This window comes from Mesoplodon mirus, assembly GCF_964341445.2.
Source record: "Mesoplodon mirus genome assembly, chromosome: 3".
Lineage (NCBI taxonomy): Eukaryota > Metazoa > Chordata > Mammalia > Artiodactyla > Ziphiidae > Mesoplodon > Mesoplodon mirus.
In genome coordinates, this window is record NC_138978.1 from 136,579,461 (window position 1) to 136,599,445 (window position 19,985).

At 37.9% G+C, this 19,985-nt stretch overlaps 1 pseudogene across 1 annotated transcript in view; it reads right to left on the bottom strand.

The window, feature by feature from the left end:
- Positions 1 to 2,041: 2,041 nt before the first annotated feature.
- The window catches only part of LOC309799250 (3-hydroxyisobutyrate dehydrogenase, mitochondrial-like), a 48,316-nt pseudogene continuing 30,372 nt past the window's right edge, over positions 2,042 to 19,985 (bottom strand). Inside the window, exon 2 of the transcript in view lies at positions 2,042 to 3,085. The product of the transcript in view is annotated as a 3-hydroxyisobutyrate dehydrogenase, mitochondrial-like (transcript). The remainder of the gene's footprint in view (positions 3,086 to 19,985) is intronic.

Genomic DNA, 19,985 nt, shown 5'->3' on the forward strand with positions numbered 1-19,985 from the left:
CAAAACTGCTTCAACAGAGAAAGGTCTCTCTGTTCCAGTTGAAGAGGATATAGAGTTAATAACAGGAAATATCCATCCCCTGAAACTCTATGAAACATGGATGCTTCCACAATTTACTCAAGGTCTCACTGACCAGGCTATAAGTAATTTTAATTATTATTTCTTATGGTTATGGTTGATAAAAAGTCTCAGTGGTGTGCTAAAAATCTTTAACACTTGTTGACCTTTTTTCTTGATAGCTTTCCTCCTCCCAGGCTCCAGCCAACAGTAGCAGTAACAGATATCCAGATCTTAAGAGGATAGAAGTATAATGGTGCACTGAATATGGAAAGGAAGAACCAGTAATGGTTCCTATACATTCATAACGCGAATCAGCATCAAACTAAGCTTCCCCAAGAAGAAGCTGACAGCAAATAGTTCCTCCTCTTAATGAACTGAGGAAACAACTTTGAAGTTATCCGTAGCCACCGCTTCTGAAGCAACCAGTAGCTTTGCAACTATTAGTTTACTTGTATTAGATTAATTTATATTAGAGTTTATTTAATGCAATTGCTCACAAATTTTAAACCATTTTGTAGAGTAGTGTTCTGTATCTGTTTAAATGAAATGCTTTCCTAAGCTCAAAATCAGTGTTTTTATGTTGTGTAAATTATGAAATTACTGTGAAATATCTGGTAAACTTGATAGGAAACCCCAGATGTCAGCACTTTGCTGGGCAGGAGTTAAAGTGGCCCACACCATTAGCCCTCATCAGGAGCAGTAGCAGTGGGCTAAGTCATAAGGGCACGCCCGTCCATTACACTCACCCAGGATACTGTGAGTGAGAAACAAAGGGCAGTCAGACAGGGACCTCTATGCTCAGATTCCACTGCCAAGAAATGGCCTAAGTCAGCTCTTGTTGTTGAAGAAAATAACCCTTTAGGAATCAGACTGAATCCTATTTTAAGTTTTAGAGGAAGAAGGATACTATTTAAACATTGATGAAATGTGCCTCTCTTTTTATATCAGCATAGAAATTTATTTGAATTCAAAAGAATATGGTTATATTTAGCATAGTGTAATAATTATCTAAAGCACATATCATCGTTGGCTCTGAAACAGTTCTAAAGATGTCATTCTTTTGAAGTCAAAAAATATGCAGTAAAAATGGACAAGGAAGCAAAAATATGAAAAAAACAAGTTTGCTGAGTATGGGAAGTTGTTACAAGAGGGGCACAACAAGATAATGTAACAGAGTCCAAATTACATAACATGCAGCAAGGAGTTCTCTTGCTTTAACAACTCCTAGAAATTAAACCAGTAATCTCAATGCAAGAATATCACCACTGGGTTATTTAACAGGACAAATTTTCTGAGGGACACAGGTAGTAATTCACTCTACTTCCCCTTTCTCTAATATCTTTTCTCACACCAATTTCTTTTCTTTCCTCGAGGATAGATTTTATCCTGTTGAAAACAATTTTAGTTTTATTTGTAAAGTGGAGTAAATAATATCCTGAGTGAAGTAGGCAGAGTTTTAGCTGAAGATGCTCAGGAATCAAACTTTTGAAAAAGGCCAATCAGCTAGCTAGCTAGCAGTTACCATCAGTGGCTTGCAGAAAAAAAAATTACAGATGATATGTTTGCTAAATAGATAAAAAGAATAAGCAGTTTAGAATGGGCGAAAAATCCCAGGATCTACTGTGACCTAGACCAGAGGTGCCTAAACTTTTTGGAACCAGGGACCGGTTTCCTGGAAGCAAATTTTTCCAGGGAGGGGGGGCGGGGTGTGTGAGGTTCAGGCGGTAATGTGAGCCATAGGGAGCAGCAGATGAAGCTTAGTTGGCTTGCTTGCGACTCACCTCCTGCTGTGCAGCCCGGTTCCTAAGAGGCTGTGGACTGGTACCCGTCCAAGGCCAAGGGGTTGGGAACCCCTGACCTACACACTCAAAAGCAGACAGTTGACCTTTGATTAAGCCCATTTTCCTGTGGAGTGAGCCATAAGGGGCTCCAAGACACAGTTTGGTTTCAATGTTTCAGTGTTCACAGCCAGAGGGCAAACTCAGAATGTCTCCTCCTCTTGCAAAAACTGGACCACGGGTGAGAAGTCTTTTTTTTTGAGTAGCCCTTCACGCACAACATCCCTGCAGATCTGATGGGCTTGACTGCCCAGAAGGACTGGGCTCTTCGTGCTGGTAGCAGAGTCTCATGCTAATCCCAGATCCTTAGCCATTATAGTGTTGCTCCGAATCCGCCCTGATAGTAATTAGCCGAGGGAACTCCATCCATCACCCCAGGTACAGGATTATAAGTGTCACTTGACCAACATTGTCCTGAGCTCGTATTTAGGATTTTAGCCAAGAGTTTTGGGTCAAGCCCTAACCTGAGTCCCAGATTCATAGCTTCAGCAGTTCCAATCCTACTAATAGCTAACAGCAAGTTTGTGCAGATCTTCGAAGCCTGGCCAGTCCCAACAGCTCCACGATGCACCACATGGGAGCCCATGCACCACAGCAGCTCAACTCCTCCCATCCTAAGTGTGAGGTTGCCAGATCGAGCCATTCCCACACTACCAGAAACAGGGGCATCCGTGAAAACCGCTCCCATTTTCTCAACTTCTTTGGCCAATTCTCCGAAAACCATAGGATCAACAGTACTGGAATCTATTAATGGTGAGTCTTTCTTCACTTTTTTTTTGAATTCCATTTGCTCCACAATAAGCTTCTAGTGCATTGATGCATTGTAATAATTCTGTCACCTTTTTCGGCTACATCCCCTGCAGAAGACACTACAGGGTTCATCTGCATCTAGAAGCTCTTTGCATGAATCAGGGAACACATCAACAACGGTGAGTGGCTAGCCATGTTTCATGAGCTCTTTTGCCACTGGACTCCCCACGTTGCCTACTCCAATGAATCCAACTGGAGTCTTGGAAGCTACTGACCTAGAACACAGCGCTGCAAGGCTGGCCACCACTGGCTGCTGCAGACGACTCCCTGCACCGGAGGCCGGAGGTGGCTCCACGGAGACGGAAGGAGGCTGCCACGCTGCCCGCGCCCCTCCTTCTCACGGTGACCTCCTCGACTCCCGGCTCACCCACTGGCTGCTATAGGGTGCGTGATGCGGAGGGCCGGCTCGGCTGTGGCGATTCTTAATACCTCTTTGGTACTAGGTTACACATACAGTTTCACCTAGTGAGCGACTTAACAGAAGGAATTTTTTTCTACGGCATTTTTGTGGCACAGCAGATAGAAGCGAGGTCACTATTTCTTTGAAAAACTGAATTAAAAATTTATAGAAAGTCATGATTCATTCTACAAATATGCTGAGTCAAAGAAACGTGAAAATTGATGCGATGGAGGAAGAGCGCTAGACTTCCCTGATGCTCAACTGGCGCCTTTCTTCTGGTGTCAGAACATGGTTGTGTAACTCCTTTAATCCCAGTGGATTTTCCAAAAATTCCAGAATCTTCAGATTTTGGTAGCCCCTGTTTACTGCCTTTGCCCCCCTATGCCAAATCCCACCCCACCCCGCACACATTTATTTTTTACCAGTTGTCCTCCAGGGTGTTTTTCTTTATATAGTTATTGCAGCAGTTTGTTAGACTACTGACCCCCAGTGCAAATGCCCCTCCCCCCGTTTTCTCACCCTGTGTAGTTTTGTTCCACCTTGACCTGGGCTTGGTCACGTGACTTGCTTTGGCCCAATGGCATATCAAGAGCTGAAGCTTGGAGAGTACTCGTGCTTTAGGGCTTGTCCTCATGGAAACCTGACATGTTAGGAAGCCTGGCTAACCTAGTGGAGACTAGGCACAGGCCACAGCCAGCACCAATGGCCAGACATGTGAAAGCAACCAGCCCCAGTCCAGCAACCAGATGATGGCAGCCTCAGTAGTCACCTCAGGTGAAAGCAAGATAGATCCACCCAGGAGATCCCAGCCCATTCCGCTGATTCACAAATTGTGAGGAGATAAAGTGCCTGCTGTTTTAAACCACCAAGCTTAGGAGTAGTTCATCACACAGGAAGAGATATAACTATCTTTACTGTTAGATTATCTTCCCATTTTATACCATGTTTCCCCTCAAACGACTGTTCCTTTATCCAAGATTCTAGAAAAGAAATAACAACTGATGAGGCTGATAGAGCCTTAACATTTTTTATAAGTTTTGTAAACTTTTAAAATAACTGTTAATAAAATCAATATTTATTTGATCACAAAATTATTTTCTTCAGTTGCCTTAAGAAGTAATGCAGAATTGTACTAAGTTTATACATTTGGAGGCTCTAAAAATGTGTTATTCCTTGGATTCAAGTCCTAGTGTACTTTATGTGGGCATTCACGTTTGCAAAATGATTCCAGGAAAGTTGCGATTTCATTTTACAACTTTGGCCTAAGGAGTCTTATGATATTTTACCTGGGAAAAAGAACACATTAATTCCACTTTCAGCTATTAAACCCATGGCTTCCTGTATTTTCTAAATTCCCTATCAGTGAAGAAGACTATGTATAGCGTACAAGACCGTCATGATTAGGAGGAAGGTAGTACAGAAAGAGCCCATCAAATTAGGCATTGCCCAGTCACGTCAGTATACTAACGTGGTGAGCCACAGGCAGCTTGAAGCCTGGAAAAAAAGACAGATACAGTGTAATGATTATCCTAAGGATCCGGATAATGATTCCCATGATTTTGTTTTAAATATTAATGGCAGAGGATTCTGGGGAAATGGTGGTGGCTACAGAGAAGATTTTTATCCCTGAATATGCCACCCCTCCCCTAAATACACAACCCCCCACCCCCACAAAGAAGAAAGAAAAGCATCTAGGATAACAAGATCAAAAACCCACAGACAACATCTACAACAAGGTGTCCACATGAACTGCAACATACAGCCAGGTAGGAACAAATCAACAACAGGAAAAAGACCTACATATGTGTATCCCAAGGTGTGTGGGAGGAAGACGAGGGAAGGACTCTCTCTCTCTTTCAGGAGAGCCAAAGGTTACTATGGTTCACGAACTCACTGAGATTGAAAAACTCACTGAGAACAGCGGCAGAAACCGGGAGTGAATGTTGCAGGCTCCACTTTGCAGCTGAGTGCAAGAACTTTGAAATGTTCTGAGGATGCCAAGTGTTCTGGGGTCTGTGAAACCTTGACACCTATCAAACCAAAGCACCATCCCAGAACAAATCCCCATACTCAACAAGGACAGGAAAGAGGAGGCCTGGGTAAATGGGCATAGGAGGGCCGAGGAGGAAGATTTTAGAAATTTTAAGGTCATTTTTTAAAATTATGTTGTGGGGCTTCCCTGGTGGCGCAGTGGTTGAGAGTCCACCTGCCGGGACACAGGTTCGTGCCCCGGTCTGGGAAGATCCCACATGCCGTGGAGCGGCTGGGTCCGTGCACCATGGCCGCTGAGCCTGCGCATCCGGAGCCTGTGCTCCGCAACAGGAGAGGCCACAGCAGTGAGAAGCCCGCGTACTGCAAAAAATAAATAAATCAATAAAATTATGTTGTGAAAATAATAGAAGATAGTGAGCCCTGGAGTTCTGAAGCTAGAAATTATATTCTGATCTATGTTTCCCTCCTAAAGTGGAAACTTATTTCATTTAAAAATGAGTGACAATCAGAGAAGAAAAGGAAATAAAAGGAATCCAAATTGGAAAAGAAGAAGTAAAGCTGTCACTGTTTGCAGATGACATGATACTATACATAGAGAATCCTAAAGATGCTACCAGAAAACTACTAGAGTTAATCAATGAATTTGGTAAAGTTGCAGGATACAAAATTAATGCACAGAAATCTCTGGCATTCCTATATACTGATGATGAAAAATCTGAAAGTGAAATCAAGGAAACACTCCCATTTACCATTGCAACAAAAAGAATAAAATATCTAGGAATAAACCTACCTAAGGAGACAAAAGACCTGTATGCAGAAAATTATAAGACACTGATGAAAGAAATTAAAGATGATACAAATAGATGGAGAGATGTACCATGTTCTTGGATTGGAAGAATCAACATTGTGAAAATGACTCTACTACCCAAAGCAATCTACAGGTTCAATGCAATCCCTATCAAACTACCACTGGCATTTTTCACAGAACTAGAACAAAAAATTTCACAATTTGTATGGAAACACAAAAGACCCCGAATAGCCAAAGCAATCTTGAGAACGAAAAATGGAGCTGGAGGAATCAGGCTCCCTGACTTCAGGCTATACTACAAAGCTACAGTAATCAAGACAGTATGGTACTGGCACAAAAACAGAAAGATAGATCAATGGAACAGGATAGAAAGCCCAGAGTTAAACCCACGCACATATGGTCACCTTATCTTTGATAAAGGAGGCAGGAATGTACAGTGGAGAAAGGACAGTCTCTTCAATAAGTGGTGCTGGGAAAACTGGATAGGGACATGTAAAAGTATGAGATTAGATCATTCCCTAACACCATACACAAAAATAAGCTCAAAATGGATTAAAGACCTAAATATAAGGCCAGACACTATCAAATTCTTAGAGGAAAACATAGGCAGAACACTCTATGACATAAATCACAGCAAGATCCTTTTTGACCCACCTCCTAGAGAAATGGAAATAAAGACAAAAATAAACACATGGGACCTAATGAAACTTAAAAGCTTTTGCACAGCAAAGGAAACCATAAACAAGACCAAAAGACAACCCTCAGAATGGGAGAAAATATTTGCAAATGAAGCAACTGACAAAGGATTAATCTCCAAAATTTATAAGCAGCTCATGCAGCTCAATAACAAAAAAACAAACAACCCAATCCAAAAATGGGCAGAAGACCTAAATAGACATTTCTCCACAGAAGATATACAGACTGCCAACAAACACATGAAAGGATGCTCAACATCTTTACTCATTAGAGAAATGCAAATCAAAACTACAATGAGATATCATCTCACACCAGTCAGAATGGCCATCATCAAAAAATCTAGAAACAATAAATGCTGGAGAGGGTGTGGAAAAAAGGGAACACTCTTCCACTGCTGGTGGGAATGTGAATTGGTACAGCCGCTATGGAGAACGGTATGGAGGTTCCTTAAAAAACTACAAATAGAACTACCATATGACCCAGCAATCCCACTACTGGGCATATACCCTGAGAAAACCATAATTCAAAAAGAGACATGTACCAAAATGTTCATAGCAGCCCTATTTACAATAGCCCGGAGATGGAAACAACCTAAGTGTCCATCATCGGATGAATGGATAAAGAAGATGTGGCACATATATACAATGGAATATTACTCAGCCATAAAAAGAAATGAAATTGAGCTATTTGTAATGAGGTGGATAGACCTAGAGTCTGTCATACAGAGTGAAGTAAGTCAGAAAGAGAAAGACAAATACTGTATGCTAACACATATATATGGAATTTAAGAAAAAAAAATGTCATGAAGAACATAGGGGTAAGACAGGAATAAAGACACAGACCTACTAGAGAATGGACTTGAGGATATGGGGAGGGGGAAGGGTAAGCTGTGACAAAGTAAAAGAGCGGCATGGACATATATACACTACCAAACGTGAGGTCGATAGCTAGTGGGAAGCAGCCGCATAGCACAGGGAGATCAGCTCGGTACTTTGTGACCGCCTGGAGGGGTGGGATAGGGAGGGTGGGAGGGAGACGCAAAAGGGAGGGGATATGGAAACATATGTATATGTATAACTGATTAAATTTGTTATAAAGCAAAAAAATAAAATAAAATTTAAAAAAAAAAAAAAAAAAAAAAAAAAAAAAAAAGAGACATGTACCAAAATGTTCATAGCAGCCCTATTTACAATAGCCCGGAGATGGAAACAACCTAAGTGTCCATCATCGGATGAATGGATAAAGAAGATGTGGCACATATATACAATGGAATATTACTCAGCCATAAAAAGAAATGAAATTGAGCTATTTGTAATGAGGTGGATAGACCTAGAGTCTGTCATACAGAGTGAAGTAAGTCAGAAAGAGAAAGACAAATACTGTATGCTAACACATATATATGGAATTTAAGAAAAAAAAATGTCATGAAGAACATAGGGGTAAGACAGGAATAAAGACACAGACCTACTAGAGAATGGACTTGAGGATATGGGGAGGGGGAAGGGTAAGCTGTGACAAAGTGAAAGAGCGGCATGGACATATATACACTACCAAACGTGAGGTAGATAGCTAGTGGGAAGCAGCCGCATAGCACAGGGAGATCAGCTCGGTACTTTGTGACCGCCTGGAGGGGTGGGATAGGGAGGGTGGGAGGGAGACGCAAAAGGGAGGGGATATGGAAACATATGTATATGTATAACTGATTAAATTTGTTATAAAGCAACAACAAAATTAAAAAAAAAAAAATGAGTGACAGAAGAGTATTCCATTCACATCCTGTAGAAAATCAGTGAGAAAAAAAAAGAAAAAAGAAGGGTGAAAAGAAAGTTCCAGCAAATCCTGAAAACGTCACAGAAAGACACGTCCACAGAACAAATGAAATTTATTGCCTGATACTGCGGAAAAAGTAAAAGAAATTTTCAAAGGAATAGAAACTGGTTTTAAGAAAAACATAAAAGAAATTAGAAAAATTCAGAAATGAAGTGATTGGAGAATAGCAAGATTTGAAAAGGTGAAAAATTCAGTAAGTAATTTGTTTTAAAAAAATCATGTCTCGAGAGAAGGTTAAACTAGAAGGAACACAAGTTTGAATAAACACAGTGGATAATGTCTCCTTGGAGAAACAGCTGATTTCAAATCCAGCATAAGAAACGAACAAGATGTTCCTGTTACATCTTGTCATATAAGAGAGCTGGGAAGACTTCAAAGACTACTGTGGTTGTGTGGAAAGGACTCAGGAGCCAACTTGAACAGGATCCGTGAACCTAAGAGGGGACAATCTCTGCATCGATATTTATAACAACCTCACTGAAAACAACAACAAAGAAAGAAAATACCTCATTAGTTATCTTTGGAAGAGTCAACCTTTCTCTCTCTTGTTTTTTCTTTTTTTGTAAAACTGGTAAATAAAATAAAAGAAACATTTATTCTTCCTTTCCTAATTAAACTGTAACTCAGGGCAACCAAGTAGTTGATGAAATAATGTTCTAGCTAGTAAATGAATAATCATCTAGTTAGTAGAATATCACCATTTGGTACCCTTAATAAATTAATGGATCTAGACATTGATCATTAATGGCTGCAACGTCACAGTAAGACAGACACTTGATAGTTCCTTTTGGAATTCATCAATATTATCTATGAAGTAAACTTGACAAAAAAATCACACCTGAATTATGTCAGTGCTCTAGATCTATCTACCAACTGACAGTAAATACATGGGCCAAAGGAGCATGATAAATATATAAGCAGAAAGGGGATGAAATCAGCATAATCCAGACAATCAGCATAATCCAGACAGTTGGGAACCCTACTGGATGAATGCTTTGAATTCAAGGACAAATACTTGCAAGAAAAATGAGCAAATTGAGTTCTTTTAAACCTATACTTTAAAAGAAATTGTGTTTGGATCAGCAATCAAATAAATAATGGTTATTAAAATAAAAATACATTTATAGGACAATCAAGGAAACATGAACTGACTGGCTATTTGTTGATATTAAGGAATCATTATTATTTGCGGATGTGTGATAATGACATAGTTGAGCTTAAAAAGGGCAGTTCTTGCATTTTAGAAATATGGATACTGACGTTTTCACTGAGAAAAAGAAATCTGGGATTTGCTTTAAAATTGCTGGGGATGATGGTGGTAGTAGTAAGAGAGGGTGTAGAGAAAATCTATTGGCCTGAAATGGACATTTGATGAGAACAATGGATGAAAGTTTCTACTTCTTTCTCTTTATTTCTGTAGATGTTTGAAATTTTCCATACTAAAACATGTTTTATAAATGTAGATGGCTTGCAATGTGCTCTTCTGAGCTCTCAGAAGGCAAAAAGCCATTCTTAAATTAGGAGCTTTCTTCTCTAGCCAAGAATTCTAATGATAATTTTGTCCCAACTGGCCAGTGCACTCAGATTGCTCTGAGATCTGTTGGTGGAAAAAAAATCAGCACAAACAATAAAGAGGCTCTTCAGTCTTAGAAGAAAACAACAAAGAATAAAGGCTGCTGCTAGGTCTGGGGCAATAGTGTAGTTACCAGTATAAGACAAAATATTAGTTTCTTCCAAAATCCACTTGTTACTACTGTGTATACTTTTGCAGCAAAGTATCTTTTCTACGTTGTCAGCATTAAAGTAAATTTACTATTTAGGTAGCATTTAAATTATCATATACTCAAAGCCTAGGCTGAAATGACATTAAATCTTATTTGGGCCATTGCAGTGTATTCTCCAGTCTTACTTGCTTTGTCTATAACTGTCGTAAAAAGGTGTGAGGAGATCTGCCAATATTAATGCCAGGATTCAAAATGAGTTCTTTGTAGCTTGCTTCCTTCAGGATCTTCTGCCCTCAGACCCATGTATTTACTTAATGCCTCAGATTATTGTATATGTCACATCTTTCCAACTAGAAGACAAGCTCCTTTAAGGGCAGTGACTAGTCTCATCAACATCGAATTTACTCCAACACCAGTGCTTTCAAATTGTGTGTTGCTTAGTATACGTCTGACCGTAAGAAGTTATAGAAACAATTCTACTCTAACTAAATAATAATGATACTACTGCTACTATTTCTACTACTACTGCTAATAAAATGTATGAAATAGAGTATAAATGGGAAAATAAAGATCACACTGGAAATCCCAGACTATAAAATGAATGATCCCAAAGCCACTGGCCAATCCATCGACTGTAAACAGTTACTTGTGAATTGGTCAACATTTAAATGCGTAATTGAGAGAAGGGTTAAAACAAATTTTATTACCAAAAAACACAATTTTTATACCTACAATTTTTGAGCTCAACTAACCTGTAGTTTTAACAGAAATAGAGGACATTCAAAGTGTTCATTCAGTTTCCTAAGTGATCCATTCCCTATCTTTCCTTATGAAACAATCAGTTACAACTCTAATAATTTGTCAAGGATTCACCAATCTCTACTTCCTTTATTTTCCAAGGTTTGGTATCATTACAAAATCAAGTCCTTTGGCAGAATTTAATAGTTTCAAAATCCCTCATCAATATTATTCACTGGGATAAAATAATATGAAAATTTAACAAACACTGACTATGTGCTGAGAAATGATCCTTCAGTGATTCACTCAAGGTGGAGACTAGTATTCAGGCTGCACCTGAGGTAGAACTTGAATTCCAAAGTGGACCTTTAAACCACAGCTCATCTTCTCTTTTTAAAACCATCAGAAAGAAGAAGCCTGTTGCCTGACCTTTGAGATTCTGCAAAGAGACCATATTTAAGTCTTTTGTCCCTTTTAACTTCCCTAGTCCCCTTCTCTACTTTCAGAATAGTGATTCCCAGATAAGTACAATGAGTTCAAACAGTGTGGTTAAAGGGGTAATTAGTCTGCTCTGCAGCCAAGTTACTCACAGAATAAAAAAGTTGGCTTTCACAGTTGTTACCTTCTTCCTGGGCTTTGTTTAGAGGGGTCTCAGCTCAAGCAAGCAACCTGTCGGCAGCCTGAAATAACTCTGTGGAAATCTAATGGCATATATGTAAAATATGTCTATGAAACCTTTTATTCAATCTTAGGTGCATAATTTTACTACTTCTTTAGGCCTGGAAAAGGATATTCAGCTACAAAAGGACAGAAAAGAAAATGTGTATAATACCTCATGCCCTCCTCACACCCTAGAACCTTATTTTACCCCTGTTTCATCAGAAAATGATGTATACTGTAAGAAACATTTTTAAAATTAGTTGATCAAATATTTAAGTGCACTAAGTCTCTGTATTTATTAAAGCAAATATAGTTACCTTTCTGTCCCTTTCTAAAAGAAAGCAAAAGATACAGTTCTTTTTTCTTAAGACTCAGGGTTTATGGATATTAATTATTACACTATATTGACACCCAGACATGTCTATAGGAGGCTTTTGAGACATACAGAGCTATTTATTCCCATACCAAATGGCACTTCTTTTTCCTCTGCCTTCTGCTTGTATTTTTTCTGTTGCGATTATATCCTACTGAGGCTGCTACATGTCTTTGTTTGAGTTGAGGTTCTAAAGGTAAGACTGTATAGTCTCCTTTTTACAGAATAATAATGGGTTTTATGACTGTTTGCCTTCAGAAGCCTCTTTTTCCACTCATTCTCATTTCATATCTATGGTGAGGTGTCGAAAACAGATGAGTTAGTTCTGAACTGGTGATATATAAATCAATTATTATTTGATTCATATTCAAAGCAGCTCCTCCTAAAATAGCGGCCTTCCTGCCTGTGGGATGTAGTCTAACCTACTGCCTGGATCTACACCCACCAACATCCATATTTTGTCTATTGTTACCTTGGACACTTGTAGGAACTGAGTGAGTTTCTGTTTCTATAGTGTCCATTGACAGACAAATGAATAAAGAAAATACGGCACATATGTAGAATGGAATGTTATTCAGCCTTAAAAAATAAGGGAATCTTGCCATTTGCAACAACTTGGATGAACCTTGAGGGCATTATGCTAAGTGAAATACGTCAGAGAGAGAAAGACAAACACTGCATAATCTCACTTTTACGTGTAATCTAAAAACGCTGCTCTCACAGAAACCGAGTAGAATGGTGGCCGTCAAGGGCTGGGGAGTGGAGGAAATGGGGAGTTGTTGGTCAAAGGGTATAACCTTCCAGTTATAAGATGAATAAATCCTGGGAGTCTGATGTACAGCATGGTGACTATAGTTAACAACACTCTATTGCATACTCAAAATTTTGTTTCCGAGATAGTAGATCTTACATGTTCTCATCACACACACACACACACACACACACACACACACACAAAAGGTAATTAATTGTGTACGGTCATAGATGTGTTAACTAACCTTATTGTGGTAATCACTTTGCAATATATACATGTATCACATTATGATGTTGTACACCTTCAACTTATACAGTGTTATATGTCAATTACATCTCAGTAAAACTGGAAAGAAGAAAAAGATTCACATGGAGAAGGGTGAGGCTGGTAGAAAAAAGCCACTGCCTTGAGCAGTACCGAGGTGGGCGGAAAGCCATGGGCCTCTATTAGCACTGCTGGGTAGGTTCTGTTCCCACATGTGGGAAGGGGGTAGGACAGCACAGCTGTGATCCTTATTGCAGACCCTAGGCAGCCTCAGGCAACTTTTCAAAGTTAGTTGCTGAAAACCAATAAATGAAATTATAAGGAAGAATTACATAAATGCCTTTATTCTACTTCTGGTCCTCTTGGCAACTTTTTCCATCTAAAAGCTGCACCCTGCAGTTCTCAAAGCAGGAACATTAACATGGATCAGAAGTTTCCAAACTTTTCATCATCAACCCCTACACCAAAAGAAAAGTTGAAATTTTATGACCCCTAGTATATGAAGTACCTTGTGTGTTTTTAACATTTATCAAGAGAACATTTAACAGTTACCTACTATGTGCCAAGAGAAAATAAAAATAAGACACAGACTTTCAATGCAGACTTTGTTCCGGTATTATTCTTCGTTTTGACTTCAGTATAAGAACTATTGAGCTATTTGCTGTCCCAATAAGGGGATAAGCAGACGATTACAGAATCCTGTGATCTCTTCCCAAGTTTGCAACTATAGGGTTGGTCCTAGAATTGCTCAATAACTTTGTATTTTGATTTAAGGGGAAACTAAAAGAACTTCCTGTCCCAAAGTAACTCTGCTTTGTGGAGACTGGAGGTGCCCTGCAATTGACTCAAGATACTGTTTATTTGTTTAAACAGTTCAATGAGTAGTTTCTATTTAACAAGTGAGCACAAATTTTCACAACAGTACCTACCCCATGACATAGCTCAGACGAAAACTCTGAGGGAAAGGAAAACTATATGGGCAAAAAGTCCAGGTTCCATCCACTGTACATGGGATATTGATAGGCTTGTAAAACTTACAGGGGTACCTGGAGGTACCCAGGAGCCCTGGGTATTTAGTATACAGATCAGCAAAGGATGGTGGAAAATAAGACGACACCAGGTCAGGGGACAAATTAAGCAGGTGAAGCTGGTCCTTTATACTCTTTTCCCTTCTGATACACCACTGCTCTGTCATGTCCAGAATATGTTCTGTATCCTCAGTAGACCTACACACACACACACACACACGTGTAGCACACAAACATGCACGTATGCATGCATGTACACATACATGGACTTCCCAGTCTTCTCAGTTAAAATTCAGCTTGTAGTAACTAAAGAAAATTTATAATGCTCTATATTTTATAGATTTTAAAAATACTTGCACTTTAAGAGAAAACTTTTCATGTCTGAAAATCCCTTCTCACGAAGGAAGTTATTTCTGATATTGGAGGTTGACAGTTTCACAGAGAAAACTTCAGGAGCACAGAGATATGCCTGACCCTCTCCACACGCACCATCTGGGGAGAATTCACCAACACAGAGGCTCAACCCCTCTGCTAAGTCAAAATCAAGTATCCCAACATCATTATTTCACAGAGAATACCCTACCTCATGTTAGGCATTCATATGTATTTTATTTGTTGAAGAGAGGAAGAAGATATAAAGGAGGGAATCATCCGAAATTACAGAGGACGGCATTTAAGTCAATATAGATATTTAAATTTAAGGTAAAATTAAATGATAATTTGAAATTATATGTGGAGTTTTATTTACTAAAGAATATTTTGGAAAGTTCAACTCCTATTTTCACTTATGTTTTCAGAGAAGGTATTTGGTCCAAATGAAGAATACCTTCAATTATTGTTCTTTTATTGCAAGCAAAAAAGGATTTATACTTCTTTTCATGAAATATGGTTGTTTGACAACAGAAGGATAAATATTTTATATTTTTAGAAACAACAGTCAGGCTACTGATATTCTTAATTAGTTTTAATAAATCTGAATGCTTCTTATCATCTACTCTTTAGCTTGTACCTGAGGAGTTGAATACCTCCGGGAAGATACGTGCTCCAGACCCGTAAATATGCAGTTCACAGAGCCCACCACCAGAGGGCAATAAAGAAGTCAAATCTTGAAACCATGGAGTGAAAATAGTGGGAGTTTAAATAAAAGCAACATTTCACAGTATGCTTTTCTGACCAACGTTATATCTAATAACTTAATGGATTGTATGTACGTGGATTCTGAAAAGTCAGCAGCACACTTCACTGGTCAATTTCTATGATAAGGGGAACGTAATTGGAGTGTAGAAAAACAGTATACTTACATCTTAAAATTCCACCCCTACAGAATCTACTACTCACTATTGAAAAATGGTAAGAAGAATAGCTTTCTGTGTCTCAGTCACCAGTTAACATTTTCAAGAGTAGAATTTATCTTCCTATGATGCTCAAATACACAGGAAAAATGCATATCTAGGACAATGGATAAACTCTATATGACATGTGAAAATAATTATTCAAATGGAAAAAGTAAAAGATCTACAAGGAACAGTTTTATATGCATTAGTGTGGATATATACATAAAGAGGCTCTAAGAAACATAAAAATCACTTCCAGGAAGTAATTTTAGGTAGAAGAGAATTAACATGGATGAGGAAGAAAAGAGAGTTGGTTTTAAGATAGTTTCATTTACTTGTTTTTTTGTGTGTTTATTTATTTGTTTTATTTATTTGGTCTTTGGAATATAAGGAAACAGTGGCTTTCACATCCGTATCCCAGTGGAACAAAGGGACCGAGGTCTATACTGGAGCCCAGCCATTGTTTGACTACCTTGTAATAATACTGGTGAAATACAGCCAAATCATTTGAACTACAAGCATCCTCTCTGACAATAATCTTAAGACATCAACATTATAAATTAAAGAAAGGAAAGAGAGAATACTGTTTTCTTTAGAGAGAAAATACAGATTCTGGATCAAATCAATAATGTCAGCAAACCTCACGGGTATAAAATATTCTGCTGCCTATCATTCAGATCATGCCTCTAGAAGAGGGAAACTGGGTGATAATTTCCCCAGATTTTATATTTAATTCAAATATTTTAGGTAAGAGGCATCTCTAGTAAAGCACTGTATCATTGATTTTTTCCAATAGGATAGCTCACAGGAGTTCCTCTTTCCTTCTCAAATACATATGGGGAAATGGAACTGGGTGTGGGTTAGAGGAACTATCTAAATAGAGCATAGTAATCAACAGTTTGTTTTTTAAAAATAGAAATTTCTATTTAAATTGTTTCCAGAGACAGAAACACACAGAGACAATTCCATGTGACAACAGTGGAAGAGACCAGAGTGATGCAGCTGCAAATCAAAAAATGCCAACACCAGTGATTGATGGCCACCACCAGAATCTGGTTAAGACAAAGAAGGATCCTCCCCTCGAGGCGTCAGAAAGAACATGGCCCTCTCAACACTCTGAGTTTGATCTTCTGGCCTCTAGAGCTGTGATAAAATAAATTTCTGTTCTTTTAAGCTAACAAGTTTGTGGTATCTTGTTATGGTAGCCCTAGAGATAACGGTATTTGATTCCTGAGATGGCAACTGTATTCTGGCTATGTAATGACTATTCCAAGATGATCAACAGACACAAAGATAAAGAAAGGCAAAACTGAGACTAAGCCCAGTTCTTTTTATTCCCAGAATAATAAATGATTTTTTAATTAATTTACATCTCTTTGTCTAACCCCTCTGCTTTTCAAAAGACTATGTGCGACCAATCGAATATTAACATGTTATACTTTCCTTTTACTTCATCTCAAATTATTTCTAATTCCCCTTATGAGTTCTTACTTGACCCATGAATTATTTAGGAATATACTGTTTAATTTCCATTTGTGATTTTCAACAAATTTCTTTCTGTTAACGATTTCTTATTGCATTCTGTTGTCATCTGAGAGCACTCTTTGTATTGTTTATATCCTTTAAAATGTACTGAAATTTGTTTTATGGCCTAGCATACAGTATATCCATGTGCATTTGTAAAGAATGTATATTCTGATGCTGTTGGGTGGAATGTTTTATAGATGGCTGTTAGGTCTAGTTGATTGATAATGTTGTGCAAGTTTTTTTTTTTAATTTTCTTGTTGATTTTCTGTCTGTTCTGCTATTGAAAGAAAGGTACTAAAGTATCCAACTATTATTGTAGAACTGTCTGTTTCTCTTTTCTGTTGTGTTGATTTTGCTTCATTGTATTTTGAAGTTCTGTTGTTAGGTGCATATAAGTTTATAATTATTATACATTCTAGATGCTATAATCATTTTATCAGTTTAAAATATCTTTGTCTCTAGTAAAAATTTTCGTCTTAAAACATTTTGTTTCTGATATTTTCTTAGCCGCTCCAGTTTTGTTGTTGTTGTCTTGTTTTGTTGTGTTGTTACTGTTATGGTATATCTACTCCAACCCTTTTACACTTCACCTATATATTTTCTTGACTCTAAAGTGGGTCACTTTCTTGTTGATGTTATATACATATATAACTGCATATTACATTCAAAAATCACATATATAATAACAAACTATGGCAGACTTTGAACTGGACCTTTTATTTTTTTCGGTACGCAGGCCTCTCACTGTTGTGGGCTCTCCCGTTGCAGAGCACAGGCTCCGGACACGCAGGCTCAGCGGCCATGGCTCATGGGCCTAGCCGCTCTGCGGCATGTGGGATCTTCCCAAACCGGGGCACGAACCCGTGTCCTCTACATTGGCAGGTGGACTCTCAACCACTGCGCCACCAGGGAAGCCCTGAACTTCACCTTTAAATGAGTATGATTTAGACAGTAGAGCTTCCCTACCAAATGCAAATAACTCACTTGAACTCTCTTTTTTTGTAAAGGACAGACCAAGTCTTCCAAGGGGAATTCTTGAACTCATTAGATATGTGATATTCATTATAATTAGTTGCATTTAACACCACAGAAAGGACTTGATCAAAGGCTATTTTACTCTTTTCTTCCTCACTGGATGATTAGCTAGGTTCATTTTTAAATGAAAGATATACTCTAGATATTTCAATGTAGGGCATCTCTTCCTTTCAAATCTCAGAAAGAAAGGTGTGCTTCAGTTTCCCTGCAGAAAGCTCTAGTATCTTGCCCCCCTTTTGAAAGAGGAACGAATCCTTCTTTCTCTATTCTTCTTTGTCTTCTTCCCTTCATCAGCAATGAGCCTCTTTATCATTTTTGTCAGCCCAAAGAATAATTTTTCTCTTTCCAGGCCATTCAAAAATTGTACACTACAAAGTAAACGGAAAGAGCTTTATTTATAAAAATAAAACAGCTATGGCATTAGTTCTTAAAGAGTATAAAATTTTGATCCCTCATTCCAACAAAAAGTCTTGTTAGCATTTAGGGTTCAATGAGAGGCAATAAACAAAAATGTTTTGGTGACTCATTTGACATCTTTACTAATAGGTTTGAATTCATACTGGTGAATATCAGACATATTTGTGTTAGGCAATTAAAATTAAATTATATCTAGACATCTTTTAAATTACCATATTAACATTAACAAGTAATCTTAGAACTCATCTTGAGAGTAAAAGGTACTTTTATACTTTATAATGAAAAAATCAATAAAATGTGCCTTTATGCAGAGAAAATGTAATTATAATACCAATTAATGTTAACTGGTCACTTTTTTATTGAAGTAGAGTTGACATACAATATTATGTTAGTTTCAAGTGTTCAACATAGTGATCCAACATCTAAATACATTTGAATTGGTCACCATGATAAGTCTAGTAACCATATATCACCATACAAAATTATTACAGTATTATTGACTATATTCCTTATGTGGTAGATTGCATCCCCAAGACATTTATTTTATAACTGGAGATTTGTACCACTTAATCCCCTTCACCTATTTCTCTCAGTCCCCTATCCCCCTTCCCCTCTAGTAATCACCAGTTTGTTCTCTGTATCTACAAGTTTGTTTCTGTTTTCTTTTCTTTGCTTTATTTTTTTAGATTTCACATATAAGTGAAATCATACAGTACTTGTTCTTCTCTGCCTGACTTATTTCACTTAGCACACCTAGTACTCTAGGTCAATCCATGTTGTTGCAAGTGAAGATATTTCATTCTTTTTTAGGACTAAGTAATATTTCATTATATATATGTGTATATATACACCACATCTTCTTTATCCATTCATCTATTTATGGACACTAGTTTCTTCCATATCTTGGCTATTATAAGTAATGCTCCAATGAACAGAGGGGTGCATACAGCCTTTCTTATTAGTGTTTTTGTTTTCTTTGGATAGATACTCAGAAGTTGAATTGTTTCATCATACGGTAATTCTATTTTTAACATTTGGGGGAACCTCTGTACTGTTTTCCATAGTGGCTGCACCAATTTACATTCCCACTAACAGTGCACAAGGGTTCCCTTTTTGATGATGGCCATTCGGACAGGTGTAAGGTGATATCCCACTGTGGTTTTGATTTGCATTTCCCAGATGATTAGTGATATTGAGCATCTTTTCATGTGTCTTTTGGTCATTTGTATGTATTCCCAAAGCAATGTAACCCCGATCAAAATACCAATGGTATTTTTCACAGAATTAGAACAAATAATCCTAAAATTTGTATAGAATCATCCAAACAAACAAACAAAAAACCTCCAATAACCAAAGCTATATTGAGAAAGAAATACAAAGCTGGTGGTACGACATGCACTGATCTCAGACTATACTACAAAGCTATAGTAATCAAAACAGTATGGTATTAGCATAACAACAGACACATAGGTCAGTGGAATAGAATAGAGAGCCCAGAAATGAACCCACAGTTATATGATCAATTAATCTACAACAAAGGAGGCAAGAACATACAATGAAATAAAGACAATAAATGGTGTTAGGAAAATTGGACAACTACTTGCAAAAGAGTGAAACTGAATTATTTCCTTACACTATACATAAACATAAATTTAAAATGGATTGAAGACTCACATTTAAGACCTGAAACCATAAAA